The following is a 23,822-nucleotide window of genomic DNA, read 5'->3' on the forward strand; positions in this document are numbered from 1 at the left end:
TTTTTTATTTTATGTTTGGGGGCAGCCCCTTGGGCAAAGTTTGTCCCTATGGGGCATAATAATATTTGAAATTACTGATGGCTGTTGTCTACCCCCCCGGGGGCAGACTGGCCCCTATTTGGAGGCCTATCTTCTCCCAGAGGGCAGAAACCCCATTAGCACCAGATTTTCTTTATATTATATTTGGGGGTTACCCCTTGGGCAAGGGTCGCCCCTATTTGGCTGCCCATCTGTTCCCAGGGGTAGAAAACCCAGTAACACCAGAGATTTCTTTATATTATGTTTGGGTGCGGCCCATGGGCAAGGGTCGCCCTTATGGCGTATAACAATGTTTGAAATAGCTTTTGGCTGTTTTCTGCCCAGGCTGAGGGCATATCACCCCTATTTGGAGGGCCATCCACCCCAGGTGGGCAGAAAACCTACTAACACCAGGGACTTTTTTGTATTATTTTTGGGGGCAGCCCCTTGGGCAAGGCCAGCCCATATTGCGGATAATAATGTTTAAAATTTCTTTTGCCCATTTTCTGCCCCCCTCAGGGGCAGATTGATCCTATTTGAAGGTCCATCTTCTCCTGGGGTGGTGCAAGAAACCTACTAGCACCAGGGATTTCTTTATATTATGTTTGGGGACTGCGTCTTGGTCAAGGGTCACTCCTGAGGGGAATTATCATTTTTTTAAATTACTTTTGGCCATTTTCTGCCCCCCTTGGGGACATATCAGCCCTATCTGGAGACTCATCTGCCCACAGGGGGGCTGAAAACCTACTAACATCAGGGATATGTATTTATTTATGCTTTGGGCTGGCCCCCTGGGCAAGGGTTGTCCCAATTGGGGGGGCTATGTGATTTTATTTACTGTCCCCCTCGGTGGCATATTGGCCATATTTTTAGGGGACAGAAAACCACTAGACACCAGAGGACGTTTTCGTGTGAGCCTGGAGATTGGCTGGCGGTGTGTGTGTATTATCGCTTGGCTGTCAGTGTGTGTGGACTGGCATTTCAGTAGTGAAATAGCTTTTTATAATAACAACTGTTTTATTTCTTGTCTTTTGCATTTGTGATTGCAATGTTTTAATTATCTGTTTTATTCTAGTGCAAAGCTTTTGATTTCCTTTGCTGTGATTCCTGCTTGTGGGTTTCTCACCTGTAGATCTGCAGTTTGAGTAGTTGCATGTGTTAAGTAAGAAAACGTTTTTTTGTACTGTTTACTCTAAATGAGTATCATTTCCCTACATGAATATGTTTTTGTAAATGATGTAATAATAGCAGCATCTTTAGCTTCTGTTTTATTGTGCGTGAAACTCTCCTTGCATTTGTGCAGGATGTGTATTGTGTTGTCCCGTAAATATTTTTTTTTGTTTTCATTTTTAGTCGGATATCATTGGTGCTTGCAGAGTCTGTGCAGAGTTGGTTCTGGTGAGTCTAGTTGTTTCATGTGAGTGGTATTGTGGTATAGGTGATAAAGCCACACTTTGGCCCATATTTATACTTTTTTAGCACCGCATTTGAGTCATTTTTTGACGTAAAAGCGGTGCAAACTTACAGATACAAGTGTATTTTGTAAGTTTGCGCCGTTTTTGCATCAAAAAGCGGCGCAAATGCAGCGCTTAAAAAGTATAAATATGGGCCTTTGTTTACTACTTTATCAGTAAGGATTATGCCTAGCCGCAAGACGACCACTCAACAGGTTGTTGGTATGCTTTTTGAATCTTGACCATGAATATGAGACTGACTCTACATCAGAGGAAGTGCAAGATTCTGGCAGTGAATTATCTGTCTGAGAGGACTCATCTAAAGTACAGTGTGGACTAAGTGCCTCATTTAAAAGGGGACACTGATGTGCTTAGAAACCTTAAATTCTTTTGTTATATTTAAGGACTGTCCTCCAGAGTTGAAGATGACATTTCAGTTTCTGGAGTCTATGATAGTAGCCTTGTTGTAATGGAACAGGCAAGTGTTCTTAGAGATGGGGTGGTGGAGGATGTGGCTGGAATGACAGATCACCACTTTCCTGATTACATTCCTTCCATGACCAAAAAAGGACTTTCACAGTAGGAGATGTAGAGTCTGTATGCAAAGAGGTGCATGGAAGGAGAGTCCTATGTACTGCCCCAACTGTCTGCGATGTGTGTGCCCACTTGTTTTAGATTGTACTACATGTAAAATAATTTTTGGGAGCTACCATGAGCGTAAAATACAACTACTCCAAATAAGAGATCGAGACCAAACTTATCACAGTTGGACTTATCACGGTCCCGGTACAAGCCTTGACTCACCACCAAGGGGTACCGCTGAATATAGATTTATCCATATATGTGAAAAGCAATTTCTACTGTGAATAATATAAGATGGTTATATTGGAGACTGACCAAGTAATTTACAGTGTATTAATAACCCTTGAAAAAGTCGTTGTAACGACTAAACACATGTCGGCTGTATGTACATGGAACGGTATAGCGATTTCTGTACTCAATGAATACCCAGGAAGAATAAAGGACTAATATTCGGAATGCTTGGATGTGCCGTGGTTCTTTCAACTTTATTCATACATTGTGGACCTTTGGGATCACAATCTACACACCTTGTGGATGGGTGTGGAGCCACTGTGGCACTCCGTATACATTATATGTTGAACTGTCAATAACATTTACTGTTTTGGATTCTAATACCAGCAAAGATGAAAACTATACTTGGAAGTGCGCAGCATCTCAGTACACAGCCACCAACTATCTTTTACTATGAGCGTAAAAGTAAACTGCCTGCTCTATGTTGTTTTATATTTTTCTTCAGTTTCACAGTTGGCATTAGTGTTGTTTAGTTAGAGGTTTGGTGTTTATGGTTATGTGTTTACTTGCAGTTAGTTTTTTTTTTTTTTTTTTATGTGATGGAGTTGTGTTTGGACTAGCGCTTTGCTGACAGTGTGCGTTGACTGGTGCTTGGCTGGTGATGTGCGTGCACTGGCACTTGGCTAGTAGTGTGCATGGGCAGGTGCTTGGTTGGTAATGTGCGTGGACTGGCGCTTGGCAGGAGGTGTGCGTATACTGGTGCTTGGCTGGTGTGTGTGGATGGACGCTTGGCTTGGCTTGGGTGAGCTGGTCCTTGGCTGGCAGTGTGAGTAGTGACTTGCTGCTGGTCACTACACACACTGATAGCCAAATGCAAGTCCACACGCTCTGTCAGCCAGGGTGTTAGGCATGCGGGAGTATGAAAACGATGGGCCCTTGAGCTGCGCTGTCTGTTGCTGTAGGGTGTTGTAATGTCCTGGGGCCATGGCTGGCAGCGTGAATGGTCTTGTGTGTGTCATGTATGAAAGGTGTGTGAATGGACTGTAAAGCAGTTGGACCCTTGACACGACTTTACAGCTCATTTTTTTTGACCTTTCAATTATTTATAGTGCATTTCATTTTTGTGAAATCTCTTGTTAATGAAATTTTATATATTGAACTATCACTCACCCTTGTGTCAAATTCAACCAGGATGTATGTGTGCCAAGAACAGAGGGTAGCCACAAAACCTTTTAAATGCACCTTTCAGAACTTTCATTCACAGAAATGTTTGGACAATCTGTTGTTTTAGTAATCTTTTGAGTTCTGTAAGAGGTTTTGGGTAAATAATTGTGGTGAGAACCATACAAGTCATCCCTAGGATTCACCTAGGTGTCTAAAAATTTACAGGTTCGCTAAGTTCCCCTAGGTGCCCGCTTAGATAGAGCCCAAAATTCACAGCTAGGCACATTGAAAAACACCAGTCATTTTTCAGTGGAAAAACGTGATGTGTCCATGTTGCGTTTTAGGCTGCTTCCTGTCGTGGGCACTAGGCCTATCCACACACGTGAGGTACCATTTTCATCTGGGGGAATGCTAAGAGGAAGGAAGTTTGTGACTCCCCTCAGATTCAAGAACTTTCCATCACATAAATGTGAGGAAATGTGTTGTTTAGACACATTTGGAGGTGTGCAAGGGATTCAGGGTAGACAAATGTGGTAGGAGCCACACAAGTCACCCGATCCTGGATTCCTCCAGGTGTCTAGTTTTCAAAGGAGTACAGGTTTGATAGGTTTCTTAGGTGCGGCTGAGCTAGAGCTCAAAATCCACAGCTAGTCACATTGCATAAAAAGGGTCAGTTTTCAGTGGAAAAATGTGATGACTTGGTCTGCCTATACAAGTTAAATATAATTTTTATTGGGAGACGTGAGGTAACACAGAATAGTAGAAAAAGTGTTACTACCTAATGCCTTTCCCTGCATTTGTGCCTTCCAAATTTAAGACAGTGTGTAAAAAAGAAGTAATTTTGAGAAATACTATCTAATTCACATGCTAGTATGGGTACACACAAATGCAGAGATGTGCAATTAACCAATGATTCAAAACTATATCTTGTGCTCATTTTGGAAATACATAGGTTTCCTTGATTCCTATTTTTCAACCTTTATATTTTACCAAATGAATTGCTGTATACCTGGTACACAATGAAAACTCACTGTAAGGTGTAGTTCAGTTATTGGCTCTGGGTACCTCCAGTTCTTGGTGAACCTACAAGCCCTAGATATCCCTGCAACCAGAAGGATCCAGCAGATGTCACAGTATGTTGCTTTACAAAATCTTCCATGCCTGAAAAACATTACAGATGAAAACGTGGACGGAAATTGCAGGGTTTTTTTTAACTCAATTTTAATATTTTTTTATTTCAACTGTTACTTTCTACAGAAAAACCTTAAAGAATTCAGAATTGTATCTGCTTTTCAGGAAGGTATAGCTTTTTTGGGATTCACCATTGGCTTTACACTCATATCTGTCACTAATTGGTGGTTGAAAGCACAAAAAAAAAAAATAATGGGGTATGTCCCACTAAAATGCCAAAGCTGTGTTAAAAAATGTGGATTTCTGATTCTAGTCTACCTAGTTTTGAAAGCTGGGAATATGGTAATTTTAGCACTGCAAACCCTTCATTGATGCCATTTGCAGGCAAAAAAAACAGATGTTTTCATCTGCAGTACTTTTTTCCCATTCTCCCCCCCCCAAAAAAAAAACCCACCAATTTAGCTGTATGTTAGCTTATTTCTTGGTCTTCTCCTGGTAGAATACTTTTAAAATCCCCCAGACGTTGGACAAAAAGGATGCAAATTTGGCACGGATAGCTGACGTGGAAAAAATGTTATGGGAGCCTAAGTGCAAACTACCCCAAAGAGCCAAAAAAAGGCTTAGCACAGGGGGGGAAAGGCGAAGCAACAAAGTGGTTAATAAGTGATCTATTTCTTCTGATTATTCTGGGAATCTGTGGCAACTGTGTTAAGTCTACTTTTTCTTTAATGCTTGCAATGTCACGTCCCATTTTAGAATACAGAGGTTTGGTAAAGTCTCTTATGTCTTTTTCTTTTATTGGCCAAAAGCCATCTTGTTTTATTTTGTCAGTGCAGCTCTTTGACTGAGACTTCTTGTGCTAAAATAACTCCTACCTTGTTACCATGCTCAGAGTAGAACTGTCCTGCTTTTCTAAGATCTTCATTTTGGCTATATTAGTGTGAAGACTAAATTGCTACAGAATTCCTGTCTTTTTATGTCTGGATCCTATTTTGGATTGTATATTTTCTTGTAATTAAATTTGCATAAGCTTGACTATTTTGTTCTTTCAATTTTGCCTCAGGCTCCAACCTAGCTTTCACTGAGATCACCATTCCTCTAACAACTTTAAAAGAGTCCCACAGTATGTGCAGAGTAGTAACACCTAGTGTACTGCAAACAAAATATTCTGCAATAGCTTGTAAAATCTTGGCCCTATTTACTGGGTCTCTCAGTATTGTGGGACTGCTTTTCCAGGTAGTTTTATCATATGGCTTAGTTCAGGAATTCCACACAATTTCAAAATGAGCATGATTAGAAATTGAAATATGTGGTATTATAGACCAATGCAGACCATGTAGAAACACTTGTACAGTGATTAAAAAAATATCCTGAAATACATTGTGTTTACATGGGAATAGAAGGAGTAATCCTTCACCTATGGTTGGATGTATTTTCAATCATCACAGAAATCCCATTCCTTTTGAGTCCCAGTGGCTGCTGTCCTTGCCCCCCCCCTTTCAATCGAGCTGATCTGTCCCATTATGGGTCCCATGCCATTTAAAGAGTGTAAGGGTGGTGAAGTAACAAAACTAGATTCTCACTATTTCAGAAAAGCTAAAAATTGCATCTTGATACAGAGACTCAGGTCCTTATTAGGAGTTTGGTGGGCGGAAAAGGCCACCCGCCAAACTCCCACAGGATAGGGGACTGCCAGTGCGCCCTCCTTCCCACTAGACCTATTATGTGTTTCCCACAGACCCAGCGGGAAAGGCACAACAACATTGTTGCTGGCTCATAATACAGCTGGCAGCAATGCTGTTGTGCATCAGGTGCACCAGCACCCTTCACGCAAATAACTGTCTGCAAAGTAGACACTGATTTGCACGATGGGGCTGGGTAGGGGACCCCCACTCTGCCCATGCCAAGTGCATGGGCAGTACAGGGGCCCCAAGGGGCCCAGGCACCCTGTCTCTGGCAGCATTCACATGGCAGTGAAACCGTCATGGTAGCGCCGACGGAGAGAGGGGTCGTAATCCCAAGGGCCTTGGCGGATTGGGACTGCTGGCACCACCAGGCCGTCTGGTGGATGAAATGTAGTGGTGCTGGCGGGCAGACCATGGCACTATCTATGCAAATGCCATTGGATTTGGATCATTTATTGTGCTGGATGTGGGGGCTAACATAGCAATGAGAGGATCATTTATTGTGCTGGATGTGGGGGCTAACATAGCAATGAGAGGGACGGACAACACAAAGGGAAGAAGCAATCAGATGATCAGAGCCAGCTACAAAACGTGCTCTCTGTAGAGTGGTTCAACAAAAAGAAGAAAATAGCTCTGAAAATTGTGAGCAGTGTCAGGACACAATTACAAGGCACATGCAAGAAGAGGGAAGTGTTGATGGCAGAGCTGACCAACAGGAAGCAAACAATTGAGAGAGGCTTTGAACCAACGATATGTAGTGGGTGGCACTCAACCCCATTAAGAGTAAACAACATCTCGAAGAAATAGACCTAAAAATAGGCCTCAAAACTGCAAGCAGTGTATGGACACAATTACTTCAGCCATGCTCTAGGGGAGAGACACATGCAAGAAGAGGGAAGTGCCAAACACAGAGCTGGCACACAGAAAGCAAGCCATCAAATGTCATTGAAGCCCACCAACTTTACGCAATGGGAGGCTTCCAAACCCACTAACAGCAAACAAAGGAATATATTTACAAGCCCCTTGCAAGTCCTTGAGCCACATTAGCATAATTTTTATTACGCTTATGTGGTGTTAAGGAGCCATTTTCCCAGCACCATATTTACAAAGTAGTGCAATGCTTTCATTGCACCACTTTCCAACCCCTTGCATCACATTATGCCTGCGTCAGGCATAATGTATGTAAGCGGGGCATTCCGAAGCTGGGACACCCAAAGAAATAGCTCAGTGAAACTTACAAGATTTCACAGCACCATTTCTTCCATCATTTATAATGCCTACTCAGATAGGCGTTAAAATGACACACTTATTTTATTCAAAGGGCCTCTCTGCACTTTGCTGCACAAGAAAAGTGGCACCTCATAGCTGATGCACTGCTTTCTTGGAAAAACACCACAAAATGTCTCAAAGAGACAGCTGATGCACTGTTTATACAAGACCTAAAAAAGTGGTCAGTCTTCTAATAAGTCACCCCCTTCGAAGCCTCCAGCATCCACCCGTCACAGGACCTCTGTGACAAATTTGCCTCCTTTTTCCACCACAAGATCCAGGACATCTACAACAGCTCCTGAAAAATCACCGGAACCTGTGACTGACCCATACCCCCAGAACCCACCCAGACCATCCACATCTGGTCCACACTCACCACAGAGGAAACAGTCAACATCTTGAACAGCACCCACTACAGAACCCCCTTGGACCTCTGCCTGCACCACATATACATCACAGCCAGCTCATCCATTGCCCCAGAACTCCGAAACACAATCAACTGCTCCATCAACACAGGCACCTTCACCGAGGACTGGAAACACAATGAAAACCACCCTCTCCTAAAGAAACCTTCGGCCGACTCATCAGAACTAAAGAATTTCCGTCCCATCTCGCTGCTACCCTACCCTGTCAAAATACTGGAAAGAAATCAATGCACAACTAAAGAATTTAATCGAGGACACCAACTCCCTGGACAGCTCCCAGTCCAGCTTCCACAGCAACCACAGCATGGAGGCAGCCCTCCTAGCAGCCACCGATGATATCAGATTATTCCTAGACTGAGGCCACACCTAGCACTTATCTCCTCGACCTCTCAGCAGCATTTGACACAGTCTCCATACCACTTAACGCACCAGACTCCACGACATAGGAATCCCCAGAAGAACCCTGTAATGGATCCACTCTTTCCTCTCTGGCAGGACGCAGAGGGTCAGACTCCTGTCCTACACTTCCAAACCCACAGGAGTCAACTGCGGAGTCACCCAAGGTTCCTAACTGAGTCCCACACTGTTCATCGAATACATGGCCACTCTCGATGCCGTCATCAGAAGCCACGGTATGAACATCGTGTTATATGCCGATGACACTCAACTCATCATTTCCCTCAACGAAGGGCCGGACATGACTGAAAGGAACTTCAGGAATGGAAGTCGTCGCCACCTGGATGAGAGAAAGCTGCCTCAAGCTCAACTCTGACAAGGCTGAGCATATCATCTTCGGAAACGCCACATCATCTTGGGATGACTCCTGTTGGCCCACATCCCTCAGCGTCCCCCCTGCACCGGCTGAGCACACCCCCAACTTAGGAATCATCCTCGAATCGTCCCTATCCATTACCCGCCAGGTAAACTCTGTTGCCTCCTCCTGCTGACATACACTCCGCATACTTCAGAAGATCTTCAGACGGATTCCAGCAGACTGTCGCAGGACAGTCACCTACACCTTAGTCAATAGCAAGCTTGACTACGTCAACGCCCTCTACGCTGGCACCTCAACGAAGAACATCCAAAAACTACAACTCATCCAGAATGCCACCGCCAGACTCATTCTGGACCTCCCTCGCCGAGAACACATCTCCCAACATCTGAGGACCCTCCACTGGCTGCTGGTCGAGAAGCTAATCACCTTCAAGCTTCGCAACCACACATACAAGGCCATACACAATGCAAGACCAGCCTACCTGAACCACTGTGCCTCCTTCCACACCCCCACCAGATCTCTCCGCTCTGCCCAGATGGCCTTGGCCACTATCCCTGACATCCACAAAACCACCGCCAGAGGACGATCCTTCACCTACACTGCAGCGAAGAGCTGGAACAACCTCCCCCTGCACCTCAGACAAAGCCCATCGCTCACCATCTTCAGGAAGAACCTCAAGATGTGGCTCTTTGGATGAGGTCCCTCCCCACCGCCTTGAGACCCTCATGGGTGAGCCGATTGATTAAGTATGACAGAACTCAGGCCCATATTTATACTTTTTGACGCAAAACTGCGCTAACGCAGTTTTGCGCCAAAAAAATTAGCGCCGGCTAACGCCATTCTGAAGCACCATGCGGGCGCCGTATTTATTGAATGGCGTTAGCCGGCGTTAGTCGACCGGCGCTGCCTGGTGTGCGTGAAAAAAAAAACACGTACACCAGGCAGCGCCGGCGTAGGGAAAAATGGCGTTTGGGCGTCCAAAAATGGGGCAAGTCAGGCTGAGGCAAAAAAATCGTCTTAACCCGATTTGCGCCATTTTTTTTGGGCGCCCAGACGCCATTAACATGACTCCTGTCTTAGCAAAGACAGGAGTCATGCCCTCTTGCCCAATGGCCATGCCCAGGGGACTTCTGTCCCCTGGGCATGGTCATTGGGCATAGTGGCATGTAGGGGGGCACAAATCAGGCCCCCCTATGCCACCAATTTTTTTTTTTTTTTTTAAACTTACCACAACTTACCTTTTCTTCCCTGGGATGGGTCCCTCCAGCCTTGGGTGTCCTCCTGGGGTGGGCAAGGGTGGCAGGGGGTGTCCCTGGGGGCTTGGGAGGGCACCTCTGGGCTCATTCTGAGCCCACAGGTCCCTTAACGCCTGCCCTGACCCAGGCGCTAAAATCCGGCGCAAATGTGGGTTTTTTAGTCCCGCCCACTCCCTGGCGTCATTTTTGCCCGGGAGTATAAATCCGACGCAATAGCATCGGAGTCATTTTTTAAGACGGGAACGCCTACCTTGCATATCATTAACGCAAGGAAGGTGTTCACGCAAAAAAATGATGCTAACTCCATGAACTTTGGCGCTAGACGCGTCTAACGTCAAAGTATAAATATGGAGTTAGTTTTGCGTCGAATTTGCGTCGAAAAAAAATATGCCCCCTAGTGTTTGAAGGGACTGATATGTTTGTAATTTTCAAGAAAACAAGAAACCTATGAGACCATGATACATGTAGTCTGTATGGAAGGAGTAATGGCAGGTGGAGGAGAAGGTCACGTTCCACCTTCGAACTTTGCCAGCAGATTGCACTGCATCTTGGTGTACACTAGAAAATATAGACTGTGGCCCGTGCAGGACAGAATCCTCATGAATGCCTTTGGCATGACTGAGAGAATACAGAAATCATAACCTTTCTCCACCACCTCTAAAAATAAAAACCTACAGTGACATTTGAAAGCCTAAACATGTCTTTAACATACTATAATGTGTTGAATCTTATATTTTTGTCTTGGAATCAGAATTGTTGCAGTTGTTACCTTGGCTATTTTCTACACAGCAAAACAGACCGCAATGAATGGCGATGAACACCACCTACAGCAGAATTTCTACTAATGGATGAAAGGTCCTTGTAAAACTGCTTGATGTGTCCAGTGGTCGAACATACCATACTTTATAGAGATCCCTTGTCAGACTTGTAACTGTTCTGTAAAATTCTGAAAGATTTAAGACTTGGGCATTCAACGTTGCAGGTTGTGGTTGGCATCAGCCATTTCTTGGGAGATGGTAGATAAGAGTTGCAGCTAATTTGTAGACTTTTGAACTCGCAGACCTGTATTGTCTACCCAACTTCTTCAAATTGATCAAGTTGTGTGCTATTGGGCATGCCAAATTTTGTCACTGCATTGTCTCTGCTACTTTGTTTTTTTATCTTTGGAAAACTGAGAATGCCTTAAATAAATAATGCTTCCAGTGTGCCTCATATTTCATTCGTTAAAAAAAAAGCTGTGTAGTTAACATTCGCAAGGTCTGCTCAAGCATTCAGATTTCATTAAAATGCTCTAGACTATCGTGAAAGGAGGAACTGCAAAACTTTGCATATTTCACATTAGCAAAATTGAGAAATGACTCATGCTGGTGTACATTTGTTACTCCCTAGAAAGGCTTAGATAAATGCAACATCAACAGGATTCATTTTTTCTGGTTTAGTGTTGGAGGGATGCTTGACCCAGGGACAGAAAAAATGGCAGTTTCTAGTCTATTGCTCTTATAAAAAGCTATCCATTGATGGGCATTATGTCCAAGCACATTATTTAAAAATGCATTATTATGCTGACACAGTATTTTTGATTGCCATCCTTTCCAGAGGTTCACTGTTTAACACATTGTGCAGCACAAATATATTTGGCTGCTTTGCCCACAGTAGTTTGTATCAAATATTCAATATCCTTATAGACAATTGCAGGAGCTGAGACAATGACTAAACATCTCTCTATCGCTGTGTCACATCCTGAAGCATTTTAATATTTCATTATTTGCCCTTCCTACCTCGTTGTTTGCCACTTTTCTGCACAAAATTGGGCTGTAAAATACAAATGTGACAGCTGCCAATGGCACTGCCAACACAACTACTAACCCATCAGAGTCCTACAAGTGGGAAGATTCAGACCATTCAAGGCTCCCAAAGCTACAAGAATGGCTTGAGTGACAGAAGACTGTAGTCCCCTGGGCATGGCCATTGGGCAGGGGGGGCATGACTCCTGTCATTCCATAAATAAGGCGCCCGGCTGGCGCTGTAGAATGGAGGTAGTCTGCGTTAAACTTTTTGACCAAAATCTGCGCTAGCACAGGTTTGCGCCAAAAAGTGTAAATATGGGCCTGCAAGTGCAAGTGGCTTCCATAATCAATGGCGCTTTAACCTCTGCTTATTGGCCATTAGCAGAACTGGGGAAGCAAAGACAGATTTTTGCTCAGTTCATTTGAGCCATGTCAGTTGCCTCACATTGGCATGACTAACTTCAAGTATTTCAGTGATGCTGAGATATCTAGATTACTAAAGGCCAACATTTTTGGCAATCTGACTGCCCAATTTAAATGGTGGAGGTCGGACCGCCACAAGACCACCGCCAACTCCTGTCCTACCACAGTGGCGGCAGTAGGGAGAGCTGCAGAAAATGGAGGTGGGCCGGCAGTGGCACCGCTGTCCATATATTGACCTGGCTTTCCACTGAACTTTTCATGGTGGGAACACTGCCATGAAAAGGTTGGGATAAAGGCAGGGAAGGGGCCACTGGGGGACCCATGCAGTTGGCACTGCACAGGTGGCCCTGTCAGCACAGCCAGTGTGTAAATGGTGCAATGCAACAGTGCGCCCGACTTGCTGGCTGTGCAGTCAGTGCAACCGGCATTGGTATTGGCAAGTCTTACAGCCGAAGCCAATGCCGGCTGCACTGACTGCGCCGCCAGCCCCGCGGGGATGTCCTACTACTGCAGTTGTGAGGCTCTGACTTGGTGGTGTCCTCCCATTAGCCCCCACGGCAGTCTGGTGGCCCGACTCCCAAAGTCAAAATCAGGGCCTAAATCTAGCACAAGATGCATGTTAGGGCTGCAGAGAGAGAGAGAGTGCCGACTGATAATTATTATCCAGCTGTTGTTTATATTCACTCCCACCACTTCTTACTGGGACAAACCAAATAGGGGGTCATTACAACATTGGCAGTAAAAGCCGCTTACCACCGCGCAGAAGACCGCCAACTCACTGCCGCGGCCACGGTCATTATGACCCACAGCTCGGAATCCGCCAAAATCCAAACACCCACACAAGTCCGCCACACCAAAGGTCAGTGATAAACTGACGATAACAAAACCTCCACCGTCACACCAACAGGAATACGCCCACACTATCACGACCCACGAATCCATGCGGCGGTCTTTCAACCGCGGTATTCCATTGGCGGTTCACACCGCCGCGCTCAAAATACACACGCATTTACAAAACACAACCACATTGGACAATTCTAAATACAGTCACCTGATACACATACACAGACCACTCCCACACACCCAATACAATATAAAACACACACCCACATCACCCACAAACACTTACGACCAAAATTGTGACAGAAGGCCAGAGACAGACACCACCTGAAAGAACAATAGCATCCACAGGCACCCTACACCATCACTCACACAACATCGACGCACCTCACACAACACACCTCTAAATATCACCCCACACATCACAACACACACCACCCCACACATCACCCACACCACCCCATAGCCCCGCAAAGACACCCCAGGTTCTCTGAGGAGGAGCTCAGGGTCATGGTGGAGGAAATCATCCGGGTAGAGCCACAGCTATTCGGATTACAGGTGCAGCACACCACCAAGCTAGGAAGATGGAGCTACGGCGCAGAATCGTTGACACGGTCAACACAGTGGGACAGCACCCAAGAACTAGGGATGACATCAGGAAGAGGTGGAACGACCTATGGGGGAAGGTGCGTTCTGTGGTCTCAAGACACCACATCGCGGTACAGAGGACTGGCGATGGACCTCCACCTCCTCCGCCAGAACTAACAACATGGGAGGAGCAGGTCTTGGCTATACTGCATCCTGAGGGCCTCGCAGGAGTAGCTGGAGGAATGGACTCTGGGAAGTCAAACCTTTCATTACTTCATCCCCCACCCACCTGCATGCCATCACATACCCCCACCCTCGCCCTCACCCCCTCACTCCAACTCCTCATGTATTTTCCAATATCACAAACCACACATCCCAAACCCAAGCCCTGCATGTCACACCAAGGCATGGACATCCATCACCAAAGCATGGCCACTGCACGTACCCATACACCCCCCTAAACCATTATCACACAAGGTCCTACACAGGAAGGCAAGCACTGGGGTACCGGGTCACCCACCCATTGCACACCATGGCACACACCAATGCAATAATTATGCCTTTACACCCCTGCAGGACCCCTAGCCAACGTCACTGGACAGGAGGGTCCAGACATGGCCACTCCACCCACAGAATAGGCCCACAGTCATAACAGCAGCTCTGTCCAACTGGATCTAGATGACGAGCCTGGCCCATCTGGGACCTCCGGACAGTCAGTTCCCCTCACACTGGAACAGGCCAACACAGAGCCTCCCCCCTCTGGAAACACCAGCACAGCACCCACCCAGCGGGCCCATACCTCTGTCCCCAGGACACCTCAAGCAGCAGTGTGTCCACCACTACAGGGAACCCAGGCTAACCCACCACCCCAACAACACCAGGGACCTGGGGGCAGTGGCAGTGGGCACACGGTTCAGGGGACAGAGGCCCAGGGAAACAGGGGAACTGGGAGGGCTGCTGTGCAACAGGGGGAGGACAGGCCCAGGGAATCCACTCTCCACGAGGCCCTCTCCAACATCATGGGAGCCTACCACCATTCCCAGGAGACGATGGCAACGGTACTGGCCAAGTTTCAGGAGACCCAGCGGCTGCAGGAGGAACAGTATTTGGGGTTCAGGGAGGAACTCAAATCCATCAATTCTACCCTGGGCACTATTGTAGGGGTGCTGAAGGAACTCATCAACACCAGGAGGGACACTGTGGCACAACAAGGGGCCCCTGACACTAACCTGGACGATGAACTGCCTACCACCTCCTCCGGCGCTAGTGGACAGGAGGCACCGCCACAGGACCACCACACAAGCACCCCACCCCCTGCAGATGGAGAACCACCCGGCAAGCGGTCCCTGAGATCCAGGACAAAGACAGAGAAGAATGCCAAGACCCCCGCCAAGAAATGAGACCACCCTGATTGTCATCCTTCTGCCCCACTTTGTCACCCTGTCCATACTTAAACTGCCCCAGCTCCACTTCCTATGCCCCTTTGGACAATGCACCTGTGAGACTAATAGACTGGACTCTACCATGGACATTCCTCCACCATCACCCCTGCCCATTTTACAACCCCCTCCACTATTTAGCACTTAAATAAACACCCTTAAATCACAAAACTATCTGGAGTCAGTCTGTGCTTTCGAAAATGTGTAATTGCAATAACTGTGGAAAAATGCTATATCCATTGTATTGTCAACATACCTATGTCACACAGCTCTAGTCCATGAGGAAACAAAGCAGATGTCACACAGTGGGACCCGCATCTGTGAAATCGAAAGGGAAAGTGACAACTCAGGGTCCATAAACTATGTGAAAATGACAGACAGATGAGAGGTAGAAGGATCAAACAGATGTAGCAGGCAGTGTTGTTTTCTTACCTGTGTCTCACTGGAAGTCTTGTTGGATCACTGTGTTCCTATTGTCTATGTCTTCTTCTTCTGCTTCCTAGTCTTCACTGTCCACAGGCTCCACAGCTGCCACAACACCTCCATCTGGACCATCCTCCTGCAGAAAAGGCACCTGTCGTCGCAAAGCCGAGTTGTGAAGCATACAGCAGGCCACGATGATCTGGCACACCTTCTTTGGTGAGTAGAATAGATAACCACCTATGGTATGAAGGCACCTGAACCTGGCCTTCAGGAGGCCGAAGGCCCTCTCTATAATCCTCCTAGTTCGACCATGTGCCTCATTGTAGCGTTCCTCTGCCCTTTTCCTGGGATTCCTCACTGGGGTCAGTAGCCATGACAGGTTGGGGTAACCAGAGTCACCTGCAAATATCGAGGGACAACTGTTAGACACACACTAACTCTTAGGGACATCCCCAGACCCAGACACCTAGTCACACTGTATTGGGTCCATGTCCTCACCTAATAGCCACACACGGTGCCTCTGGAGTTGCCCCATCACATAAGGGATGCTGCTATTCCTCAGAATGTAAGCATCATGCACTGAGCCTGGAAATTTGGCATTCACATGGGAGATGTACTGGTCTGCCAAACACACCATCTGCACATTTATCGAATGGTAACTCGTCACGGTTTCTGTACACCTGTTCACTCCTGCTTGGGGGGACCAAGGCCACATGTGTCCCATCAATGGCACCTATGATGTTGGGGATATGTCCCAGGGCATAGAAGTCAACTTTCACTGCAGGCAAATCCTCCACCTGAGGGAAAACGATGTAGCTCTGCATGTGTTTCAGAAGGGCAGACAACACTCTGGCCAACACGTTGGAAAACATAGGCTGGGACATCCCTGATGCTATGGCCACTGTTGTTTGAAAAGACACACTTTTGCCAGGAAATGGAGTACTGACAGCACCTGCACTAGAGGATTCCTGTGGGATGGCGGATAGCTGTCATCAGGTCTGGCTCCAACTGGGCACACAGTTCCTGGATTGTGGCACGATCAAGTCTGTAGGTGATGATCACATGTCGCTCCTCCATTGTCGACAGGTCCACCAGCGGTCTGCACACCGGAGGATGATGCCATCTTCTCACCTGCCCCAGCGGACGTGCTCTATGGAGGAGAACAGTGAGCAAAGAGTCAACCAACACTGAGGAACGTAAACACAACTTTATATGAAAAAATTTAAAAATCGACATATGGCTGTCTTAGTGTATAATCAAGGCCTATATATGTGTGAGGCATTTTAAATTAATGCCATGAAGCCCCCTGAAATGGCGGCTGCCTGACCTGTAAGGTGGGACAAGGGGATATGAGGTAATTGCGCTGGCGTCGCAGTAGGCGGTTGAAGACCGCGGCACAAACCTGCATTGGTTAACATTGGACCCTATGGGTCCCAGGAGCCAATGACGATGTACGCCGGCGGTGACGGTACACACCGCCGCGGACGTGACCTTCATTTTCTCTCTGTTCAATCACTTGATACCTGATCTTCGACAGGAGAGGACCTACACGGCAAGTGCTGCGTTGACCTCAGTCTGGAAGAGGCAATGGCTCGTGTGTCTGGAGAAAGGGGGAAAGGGCCCCTGCCTTCAGCACGGAGGAAACTAGCGGATGGGGTCCTCCCCGAGTACACAGTACTCTACGGTCCTCCAGACAAACAGGTTAGTACACTCTGAGCATGCTGTATGGGCAATGGCTGTTTGGAGTGGTGTGGATGAAAAATGGAGGGGAGAATGAGGCGTGCTTGAAACGACGATGAGTGTATGTGCGACATGGCAAGGGTAGGGATGCGGGCCAATAACTGTGACGTGCGGGCGCTTATATCTTCTCCTTTTCCCCTGGACTATTTGTGTAGGTCAGCGCCCGCCAGAAGAAGGATATTTGGCGTGCCATCGCCAAGGAAGTCCGGACCCTGGGGGTCTACCACAGACGGAGCACCCACTGCCGGAAAAGATGGGAGGACATTCGCCGCTGGAGCAAGAAGCCAGTGGAGGCCCAGCTGGGGATGGCCTCCCAACGTGGGAGGGGTGCCCGTCGCACCATGACCCCCCTGATGTTCCGGATCCTGGCGGTGGCGTACCCGGAGTTGGATGGGCGCTTGAGGGCATCACAGCAGCCACAAGGGGGTGAGTACACTTTCATTCAGCTGATTCAGGGCGCAGTGGAGGTGGCTGGGTTGGGGAGTTCCCCTAGGCCTGGGTGAGTTTAGTAGGCAGGGTCCCTTCTTAAGGCAGGTCCTGTGGCACCCCACCCCACCTGTGTACAGAGCCAACTACACCTAGTCAGGCTCCTGTGGCATCTATGTGTGCAGCAATCGGGCATAGCCTTGTAAACCATGTCCCTGGGATTGATTAGGGAACTCCAAATGCACGGCGTAGTGTAGGGGGCTTCTGTGTCTGTAGTGTCCGCCAACGGTAGCGGTATTGCATGCACTAAGCATGTCTTTCTTCTGTTTCCCCCCCTTTTTGTGGTCTCCCTGTGCTTGTGTGCATTAGCATCATCAGGCGGAGGAGCAATGGCACGGAGCAGGAGGGAGCTGCATCCCACATGGCCCTGGAGGGCGAGACAACGGAGTCAGAAGCCACCAGTGGGACGGAGGGCGAGGGGAGCTCCACGGCGGGGACAGGAGCGGTGGCGGGCCCCTCTGTGCCTCCCGCATCTACAGGTACAGCTGCCAACCCCCCTACCAGTGCCGCCCTCCCAGCAGCCTCTCAGCGTTTGCCCGTGGCCGCTCACCCAGGATGGTGGGCATCTGCTTTGCCCCAGGCACCTCAGCCCCTGCCCCTGTCAACACTGCTGCCCTCAGTGAGGAGGCCATCGACGTCCTCAGGTCCCCACTGTTGAGCAGTCTACCATTTTGAATGCCATCCAGGGTGTAGAGAGGCAGTTGCAACAAACCAATGCATACCTGGTGGGCATTCATTCTGGTCAGGCAGCACATCAGTGTGCTTTTCAGACTCTGGCCTCTGCACTGATGGCAGCCATTGTCCCTGTCTCTAGCCTCGCCCCTCCAACTTCCTCCACCCAGACCCAAACCCAAACCCCTGTACCTCAGCCTATCCCAAGCACACCCTCAGACCAGCATGCACACACCTCAACACACAAGGGAAGCTCAGGCAAACATAAGCACCACAGGCACTCATGCAAGCATCATACACATGCAGACATACCAACAGCCACTGCCTCCACTGTGTCCCCCTCCTCCTCGTCTCCCTCCTCCCTCCCAGTCTTGTCTCCACTCGCACCTGCACGCACTACATCGTCAGCCACTACCTCCATCACCAGCACACCCACCACCACACCCCGCTCACGTGTAGTCACCACCCCCACTACCATTCACACATCCCCTGTGTCCTCTCCGAGTGTGTCTGTGAGCCCACCTCACAAGGTACACAAACACAGCCACGCACCCACCCAACAGCCATCAACCTCACGACAGCCTCCAGCCCATGCACCTTCACCCAACGTCACCAAACGTACACCTCCTACAACCACAACCTCTTCCTCCACTCCCAAACCCCCTCCATCTACCTGTTCCAGTGTGTCCAAAAATCTTTTCCAGTCCAACCTTGACCTCTTCCCCTCACCTCCCCACCCCTTCAGTCTCGTAGGGCCCGCCTCTCCAGGTCCCAAACCAGCGCCTCAGCCACAACATCAACGGGAGCAGTAGTGCTCATAGTGACCGGCTTCTGGAGTACACCAGGCAGCAGGGCAGCCAGTGTGCCAAGGAGCCAGAGCACGGACAGTCCCCCACCTCAAAAACACCAAAAGTTGGCCAGTGCCCGGCGGAAGAGAGGAAAATAATCTTCAAACAAAGCCTCTCCCAGGGGTACAGGTGGGAGTGTGGATCCAGCTGCGCCACCATCCAGGGTAGGGAAGGGGCACACTAAAACTGGCAAGACTGGGAAAACCTGCATGGCGGACAAGACCGCCACAAGCACTGCTGCCAAGGACACCGCCGCCACCAGCACCGCTGCCAAGGACACCGCTGCCACCAACACCGCTGCCAAGGACACCTCCGCCACCAGCACCGCTGCCAAGGACACCACCAGCACCGCTGAACAGGACACCGCCGCCACCAGCACCGCTAAACAGGACACCGGCACCACCAGCATTGCTGCCAAGGACACCGCCGCCACCAGCACCGCTGCCAAGGACACCGCTGTCACCAGCACCTGTGAACAGGACACCGCCGCCACCAGCACCGCTGAACAGGACACCGCTGCCACCAGCACCGCAGGCCACTGAGCGCCAAAGATTCTGACGCTACTGAGGCCGCCACAAGCAGGGGGCCACAAAGCACCCTCCAGAACCAGTGGAGAACGACATCCACTACCTCTGTCCTTGGCAGGATGAAGCACTCTGGGCACAAAGCCCCCTCCAGAACCAGTGGAGAATGACATCCACTACCTCAGTCCTTGGCAGGATGAAGCACTCTGGGCACAAAGCCCCCTCCAGAACCAGTGGAGAATGACATCCACTACCTCAGTCCTTGGCAGGATGAAGCACTCTGGGTCCAAAGCCCCCTCCAGAACCAGTGGAGAGATACATCCACTACCTCTGTCCTTGGCAGGATGAAGCACTCTGGGCACAAAGTCCCCTCCAGAACCAGTGGGGAATGACATCCACTACCTCAGTCCTTGGCAGGATGAAGCACTCTGGCACAAAGCCCCCTCCAGTACCAGTGGAGAATGTTATCCACTTGACAGACTGTGGCTTTTCACTCCCCAGGATGAAGCAGTGGGCAACCCACCCACTGTAGAGACCTGAGAGACTGTGGCTTTGCACTCCCCAGGATGCAGCAGTGGGCAAACCACCCACTGTAGAGACTTGAATGACTGTGGCTTTGCACTCCCCAGGAGGCAGCAGTGGGCAAACCACCCACTGTAGAGACTTGAGAGACTGTGGCTTTGCACTCCCCAGGATGCAGCAGTGGGCAAACCACATACTGTAGAGACTTGAGAGACTGTGGCTTTGCACTCCCCAGGATAAAGCAGTGGGCAACCCACCCACTGTAGAGACTTGAGAGACTGTGGCTTTGCACTCCCCCTGATACATCAATGGGCATGGAGCCCCCTCGTGGATCTGGCGTTGTGCACTCATCCGGCTGAGGTGCCACCCCTTCCCTTCCCCCTGAGGTGCCTGTTTTATTTCTATCTGATGCCCCAGCAGTGTTCTCTCCGTCTTGTTCGGGTATCTTGTGTGGGCCTCGTCCATGCATTTTGGGCCCAGTGGTCCATGGACTATGATGGTGGAATCCCTTGGACTTGTATTCTTGGTGTATATATTTGTTTATAATGTGAATATCTTTATATATGTATACATTTTTGATTCATGTCTTTGAATATATTACAATAATTCGACTCATTTCCTTTTGTCTTGCATTCTTCTAGGGGGGCTGAGGGGTGAAACTGTAATGTATCATGATGTATTAGTGTGTGTGTTGTAGTGGGTGAGGGTGGGGGTGTTGCGTGTTGCGTGTGAGTGTCACTCTCTTTTCCCTCCCCCCTCCCCTGTGTCGTAGGTGCAGTACTCACTGTGGTCTTCGCCGCCGGCATTTGTGCTCCTGGTAGAGGAGCAGGAAGACAAAGGCAGGGAGAATCTGAAGTTCCGGCTCCATGGCGTCCTGGTTCCTCGTGTGGTGAGTAGAGGTGAGCGTTTTCCCTTCCAAGTCCTGTTTCAGCCGTGTTTTTGTTCGCGGTGAATACGCCCCGGAAAAGGTGGCGAATTGAACTGTTGTAATTCTGTGGGCGATCCATTGTCCTCCGCCTGTTGGCGGTTACTGCCGCGGTGTTTGTTTGTACCTCCTTGGCGGTCGGAGTGTTAAAGTGGCTGTCTATGTTGGCAGTTTCCGCCACGGTCCTGATTCCAATTTTTTTCCGCCGGCCTCTTGGTGGTTTTACCGCCGTTTCAACACCGACCGCCAGGGTTGTAATGACCACCATAGTCTGCCCAGAGACACTCACAGACCGAAGTCAGCTTGATTGATGGAAGAAGCCCCAGCCCACCTTTGAAATAATACTTATCTGTTAAAAAAAAAGAATCCAAAGTCCTGCTCACCCCTTCCTGCCTGTGAGTGAATGTGAGACAATTGTCAGTGGCGCTGGGCAGTGGCTGCAGCTCCACTACTGCCAGGGCAAACACATTTTAGCACACTGGCTGCTTTTGTTAAACGTAGCCTTGCAGGTTGTGCCTTGTCGTACTAGCGTGGTCCCAGACTCTAACATGCCTAGAGTCATTTTCTGATGCTAAGCCATCCATACCACATGACTCCTCTCTTAGCAAAGACAGGAGTCATGCCCACCACCCCAATGGCCAGCACAGGAGACCAGGGCCCCCTGGGCATGGCCATTGCACCCAGTGCCATGTAGGGGGTCGATTTCATTTACCTATACTTAACTTAACCACTTGTCCCTGGGGCCTGGGGAGGGCACCTGTGGGCTTATTTCCATGGTGTCTCACCATGGAAATAGGCCCACAGGTCCTCTAACTCCTGCCTCGACCCAGGCCTTAAAAAAGGGTGCAAAGCTAGCTTTGCACCAATTTTTGACCTCTCCTCCCCCGTGCGTGATTTTTGCACGTGAGGATGAATAAGGCGCTATGGTCTTAAAGTCATTTTTTGCCCGGGAACGCCTATCTTGCATCTCATTGACGCAAGGTAGTTTTCTGAAGGCAAAAAATGACTTTAACTCCATTATTTTGGTGCTAGACGTGCCTAGTGCCAAAATATAAATATGGAGTTAAGTTTGTGTCGGATTTGCATTAAAGAAATTACTCAAATCCAGTGCAAACAGAGTATAAACATGCCCCCATATCTGCCCCTGGCTGATGCTGGAACTGTGACACACAACGATAACCAGGGTTCAGGCAGCCAAGCTTCTGGGCCCTATTGCCACTGCACTTCCTGCACCAATGGAATCTACCCCCTGGCCCACAAGACAATTTTACTTCCAAATTTACCACTCGTCTAGTCCAGGAGAGTTGTGAGGTATCAGTCTTGATCAACTTCAAACACATTAACAATAGTAGTTGTCAATGTATTTGGCCCTAATTGTAGTTGCAAACTAATAAAGTTCCTGTTATTGTCTTAAGGAAATCTGGTCACTTTCCTTTAAGTATGTTTCTGAATAAAATTGTGACCCCATTGGTTTGGTGGTTGATGCCCAATATTGTTATGGGTGAGATTTATGTTTCATTATACAGTGATCTGGTGAGGAAATGTGTGTATGAATATTATGTATGGTTCATTCTGAATTATGTAATGGCATACTTTTCTTCTGTTCTTAGGAGCATTACGCCCTTCAACATTTAATAATAATAACTGGAATAGAAATTGTTAATATTCATGTACAGAGGCTAGTAAACCCCGCACGACTATCAACATAAACTAGAATCCCCTTACACCTTTGACCAACTGGACAACCTGCTAAGATCGCTGCTTACCTTCTGCAGTCACTTGCATTTGCTAAGGATTACTGTAGTAAATCTGCCTTTCTTCAATTGTCAACCCACAGTTTTCACTTTTTTAACCCTAGCTGTGCTGGCCTTATGACTCTGTGACCTTCACCATTACTAAACAGTGATACAGTGCCTGTGTTTCCCCTCAGAAACATGTGCTGTACATTGAAACTCCCTATTCCACCAACTCAACTTCACTCTCCATTGTATATGTTGCCTAAAGTGCCCCTATGGTAAAGAAAGCTAAATGTCAATGTCATATGATGGCTGCAATGTATATTTACAAGACACAAATGACAGAAATATATGGCTACCTGAGTATGACTCTGCTCTGGTTGGGCTGCAGTCTAAATGCACTTACTGATACGTAGCAGGGGAACCTTCCTTTGTCATATAGAAAACATCTATTTTTGCATACTTGTAAGTCACCCTTATAGTGTATCTTGTTAGCCAACCGAGCGGGGCACCAATAAATTAAAAGAGGCCACACTGGGATTGGTGTGCCTTCACAGTGAAACAAAAAACAAAAGCTGGTTCACTGTGTAGACGTTTCTAGGCAATTCCCTACGTAATCCGAAAGAGGATTCAAATCTCAATTCTTCAAAAATACTTACAAATGATTTCAGACCAATGAGTTACACTCATGATGATGTGTTTATTTGAAATTGGACATATGGTACACAAATTGAAACAACACAAAAGGACAATTGAAACTTCAGGTATTGGTATTGCATCATGCAAGTAGACTGAAAAGTTCTCATCTACATATGTGAAAGTTGATACGGTAAGACAGTCCAGGGTAGTGTGCCCCTGCATTGCATAACTCATCAGGAG

This window comes from Pleurodeles waltl, chromosome 7 (assembly GCF_031143425.1).
Source record: "Pleurodeles waltl isolate 20211129_DDA chromosome 7, aPleWal1.hap1.20221129, whole genome shotgun sequence".
Lineage (NCBI taxonomy): Eukaryota > Metazoa > Chordata > Amphibia > Caudata > Salamandridae > Pleurodeles > Pleurodeles waltl.